Genomic DNA, 5541 nt, shown 5'->3' on the forward strand with positions numbered 1-5541 from the left:
ATTTGCTCATCTGTTCTAGTCTTTGGGAATTGCCTCCCGACCCAAGTGTGAACTACCTACAGCCTCAGTGGCTTCCCTGGCAATCTCTCCCTTTCTCCATCTAATATGGGGCAAATAGCTTTTGTCCCATTATGGGTAAATCTACCCGGTGTTGTGGTTTGGATACGAATATCTCCTGAAGTCTCATGTGTTGAATAGACCCCAATGCAATGTTCAGAGGTGGGGCTTCTAGGAAGCAATTGGATCATGGGGTGGTTTGACATTATTAGTGGATTAATCCTTTGATAGGTTCATAATTTGATAGTAGTGTTGGGTGTGGTAGAAATGAGGAAGTGGGGCTGGTAGACTACTGGGGCCTTTCTTTGAAGGGTATATCTTGTCTCTGGTCCCTTTCTGTTGCTCTCTGCCTCCTGCCATGAGGTGAACGGCTTTGCTCTAACATGCTCCTCACTCAACACAGAGGCAACAGAGACAAATAAATCCCTGCCACTTTAATTGCTTCTTCAAGTACTTTGTCAGAGTCATAAGACCTGTCCAACACACCTGGGCTGCCATCACATTCCTGCCTACCCAGGCTTCACAGCCTTTTCTTTCTTAACCTTTCTCTCTTCTTAACTTACCTCCTTCTTTCAATGACCTATAACCATGCTCAACCCATCCTACAAAACAAAACATAACCCTTCCTTGACCCCATGCTCCCACCTACCATGTGTTGCCTCTTCCCCTTTGCAGCTTGCTCTAGTCTCACCTAGTCATACCTCAGTCCACTAGAACCTAACTTTGGCCCCCAAGGCAACACTGACATTTTCCTCATTAAGATCTCCAGCTCTGGTACCAATGGACTCAGGTGACCCTTCCCTCCTTTTCAGAACCCTCTCTAGTTTCATCCTGGCTCTTTGGATGCTCCTCAGATTACTACTCTCACCCCCACCATGTGTCCTATGGGTGTTGGCGTTTCTTAGGTTCAGTCTCTGCATTCTAGGGGGTGCTTGTCCATTCCAGAGCTGCCCCACCATCTGCTTATGACTGCCATGGGTTTCTCTGGCTTAGTTCTCTTTGCTCTGGACCCTACAACCCAAAGTCTCATTGGTGAGTCTGCTTTGACATCTTCTAGGCCCTTTAAACTCAGTGTGTCCATGACAAAGCCCTTCTCAAGGGTGTTTCCTCTTTAGTGTCTTTGTCTAGATAATGACATTAATAACTACCTAATGATCTAAACTCCTCCCTTTCCTCAAAAGGAGAAAGGACTATGTGTCTTGGTCTCCATCCTATACTCCAGCCTAGCCTAGGACCAGAAACAAAGCAGACCCTTGGTAGACATTGCATGGATGGATGGATGGCTTCATTGTCTACCTTTCCCTTTGTTCACTGAGATAATGAGAGGATGCTTGCTTTGAGTCCCTCTTGACTAATGGCTAAATGGAGAATTGAGGCTGACACCAACCCTGATCCTAAAAATAGCATCTCAGGACTCCCATTTGGGAAAGATTCTGCCTTTCTAAGCAGGATCTCTCCGTTCTGTGACTTGTAGTCTCTTATTTAACAATGGACCTCTAGACCAAGTTCTTAAAAGGCCTGTGGAGTCCACCTCACTAGCCCATTGAGAAAAAGAAGACTATCTGCATTGGGGAATTTTGGAACCCAAGCTGTGACCCTGATGTTGGTCTCAGGTGGGAATACGTTTCTTGGGTGACTAAGGGCATGGCCACTCCTGTGTTATATCCACCCTGGCCCCACTCTCCTGTCAGAGTGGTCCCTTCTGGAGACTGTAGTATAGTCCTCATACCTGCAGAGAGGGAACTCTGCTCACTGTTCTCTGCTGTCATCTATTTTTACCCTGGCTCATTTATCCTGTGTGTTTTGGAAAACACAGACACAGGCACACAACAGCAGTGTCACCCACTTTCACACCTCCTCTCCCTTACAGGATTTCCTCTTGAAGGCTAGTGCTATTGTAGAGACAGGCTTCTGGGTGGGTCTGAGGACCTAGTGAGAAGTCAGGGAGTGGTGCTTTCTGCTGAGCGGTTTCCTTACCACTGAGTGTTGAGATAGCACAGGGAGACCACCTGACTCTTGCATGCCATTGTTGTGTGCCCCTTCTTCAGTGCCTCTTCTGTAGCTTCTGGTTTCACCTTGAGCTGCAGAGGTAGGCCTCTTCTTGAAAAAGACATGGGTCCCTTTAGGCCTTACCCCCACTAATGTCTTCTAGCAGCATAGTTGGAATCCTGTAACTACTTTTTACTGGGCATGGAGGATAGAAGTGGGGCCCTAAATTAGGAGTCTGTTAGTCAGCTTTTTGTTGCTGTGACAAAATATCTGAGAAAAACAATTTAAAGTAGGAAAGATTTATTTTGTCTCATAGTTTCAGAAGTTTTAGTCCTCATCACTAAGCTGCTCACTTGATGCATGCATACGTGACTACCTGGAAGGAGAGAGTGGGGAAGGGGGAAGAGGTGAGAGGGAGAAGGAGGGAGAGAGAGAGAGAGACAGAGAGAGAGAGAGAGAGAGAGAGAGAGAGAGAGAGAGAGAGAGAGAAAGAGAAAGAGAGAGAGATATCAAGGACAAAATATACCTTTCTAGGACATGCCCTCAGTGATCTGCATCCTCCAAGTAAGCCTCACCTTTTATGGTTTCCACTCCCTCCAGACAGTCCATTATTCAATTATGAATCTATTAATGGATTAATCCATTGTTGAGGTTAGCACGTTCTTCATCCAATCACCTCTCCATAGTTCCACCAGCTAGGAATCAAGCCTTCAACACATGAGCCTTAGGGAATCTTTAATATCCAAACCATAACAAGGAGCTTGAAGCAGGCAAATTAACCCTGCTTGCTTTTGTTTCTTTAAAGGATCTTGTTGCCATCAAAGTCTTTTTCTAATGAGACCTAGTTGATCTCTCTTTAACTTTCTAGATGGCCCTAGTTGGGCCTGTGGGCTCTGAAGAAAAATGGACCAGGGACCATTCTCATTCTTTCCCAAGTAAGGATTGGCTCCATAAATTGTGAGGTTGGCACTCAGGGAAAAACCTGGGGATGTGAGGCAGAAATTCTAAAGAGGTGCTCCTGCAGTACTGGCTCCCTCCTGCCACCACTGTGTACATAAGCACATGTGTGCATTTGTATAAACACAAACACATACCAAGGGTCAGAAATGTCTTTGAGGTTGCACATAGCCCACACCTCAGGACAGACAAACCACTATTACTGAGCCCTGGTGTACTGCACACAAATGAACATGTGACCAAAAACCATCCTGCAGAACCCAGCTCTGGCTTTACAATAGTAGCAGAGCCTGGTCTAATAGCCCAGCTTTCATAAATTTGTATTTCTTCATAAAAACTAAAAATGGGGGCTGGTGGAGTGGCTCAAATGGTAGAGTGTCTGCCTAGTAAGCAGAAGGACCTGAGTTCAAATCCCAGTACTGTCAAAAAACAAACAGGAAAACTAAAAATGGCAATGAAATTACAAAACCCTAATGCCCAGAGACAGAAATGCCAGAAACTACTTGTTGTTTTGCTTTGAAAATATGAAGCGGTGGTTCCCAACTGTTTTTTAAAGGTCATAGAATCCAGTTTCAAAACAAAATTCCCTTTCAGACCCTCTCAATGTATAAAATGGGAGAAGTGCGGTGAATGGGTGGCTCAATGTGGAGAGGGGTTGTCAGTTCTGCTCACCTACTGTCTCTCCCCTTAGGCACACATGAAAATGACTGATTTGAGTGAATCAAGCCACCCACTTCCCCCAGGGTCCACCCCAAGTTCTGAGTCCTGAGCCCAGGTGACTTCAGTATCATAGCAGTTGATGAAGACGTGACATTAGCTCTGTCTCTGATGGGAAAAGAAGAGGAGGTCTGGGTGCATCTGATCCCTGAGTGGTCCTCTAGGACTTCCTCTGACACAGGTTGGAGGTGGGGTGATGGCCTGCTGATTAGCACTCAGATAGAAACTGGGAGAGCTCCCCACAGGCCTTGCTCAGGGATGGAGTTCTGACAGCTGGGCCATCTCACACTTCACTGCAGTTCTACCCACCGACTTGCTTTCCTGCCATCGAAGCTACCACTCCTACAGCAAACACCCAAACCCAATTTGTCTCAGAAACTTTGGGGCCACAACATGGGCACCTTCAGTTTTCCCAGATTTATGACACCTTCTGGAATTTTGGTATTTACCTTATCTACTGATGTCTAGCAAAGAGAATCACTGGACATTTGCACATGTGCCAGGACCCCTAAGAGTTGAAGAATGTCTTTTTGGAGTCCTTGAGTTAAATACAGAAGAAAGATTGAGGGGGAGGTGACACAGTGTCAAGAAAAAGGCTGGCTTGCAGCAGTGTGAGATTTGCTATGGATGTCTCGATAAACTGTACCCAAGGAACCCTTTATCTACTGCAATATATCATATCCCTGGCTCTGTTTTGGCCCCTTCCACTGTCACCAGAGACCCCAGAGCAGCCCAGACACCCTTGGGGATGGGTGACCAGCCCATAATCTTCCCATGCTAGGCCTCAGAGTTTTCCTTCTATTTTCTTCAGGTAGGAATCTGGCATTTTGTGGGCTCCTTGAAAGCATTCAGGCTTTACCCAAAAGTTTTAGTAAAGGATTATTTTGAGGAGAATTTTTCATATCCAGGATCAATAAATCAGAAGTATCCCCAAACTATGTAGACCCTGCATGCCAACTAGGGAAGGTATTCTGATGAATCTCTCATGCAGTTGTAAAAAACATTCTAAAACCAGCCTTTCTCCCCATACTTATGTCATCTGTCCCTAAGCTCTTTCTTCTGTGATTGAGGTATGATGAGTGTGGTAATTTGGGCCTTGCTGCTTGATGCATCAAGAAGCTCATTGGGATAGAGGTAAGACCTTTCCTCATGTGTGGATAGAGAAGAACCAACTGGAGCAACTTCAATTCTAGTCCCCAGTACTTATCTATCTGGGAGTCCAAAATAGCTTATCATGGGCCAGCAAAAGTCACTCTCCATCGATAGCTGGGGATCTCGTGGAGTGGGGACTTCTGAGTTCATGATGGGTGATCCAAGGTACTAACAAGCCACAGAAGAAGGTCAGGTTACCAGATGGGGACATCAATGCTGGTTGCTGAGGCTGTGTGTATGAACTTCCCATCCCACAGCTCTGGTTGATGTCCTTGAACCTTATTGGGGGGTGTGGATTGCTGTGGTGATAAGCTTGCTAATTTGGAGGAAACTAAGTAGGGAAAGTTACAATAGAGAAATAGAATTTTGACATCATACAACTATTGTCCCAATTTTCTCCCTGGAGGTGGACTTCAGGCAGTTCCTAGGGTATCTCTGTTTTGATATGTGGGTAGCATGGAATTAAGTTCCAAACTGCTGATAGGCAAACATGTCTTTATTTCATTTTAGTATCCTGGGGATCTCAGGGGCCACAGATGCTCATGGGGGGTCCTAGTCATGGGAATTTGTGGCTGGATCTCAATTTCTTGGGGACAAGACTCATGTGAGCACAGAAGTTTTCTTTTGCTGAGAATAGGCAGCTATGGGTGGCCTGGTGTTGGCTCATGA

General features: G+C 45.7%; 1 non-coding gene across 1 annotated transcript; it reads left to right on the forward strand.

Annotated features, from left to right (window-relative positions):
* Positions 1-3355: 3355 nt before the first annotated feature.
* Positions 3356-3428, forward strand: Trnat-agu (transfer RNA threonine (anticodon AGU)). Its single transcript has one exon. It is a non-coding gene; the product is annotated as a tRNA-Thr (tRNA).
* Positions 3429-5541: the final 2113 nt, after the last annotated feature.

This window comes from Castor canadensis, chromosome 15 (genome assembly GCF_047511655.1).
Source record: "Castor canadensis chromosome 15, mCasCan1.hap1v2, whole genome shotgun sequence".
In the NCBI taxonomy this organism is placed as follows: Eukaryota; Metazoa; Chordata; class Mammalia; order Rodentia; family Castoridae; genus Castor; species Castor canadensis.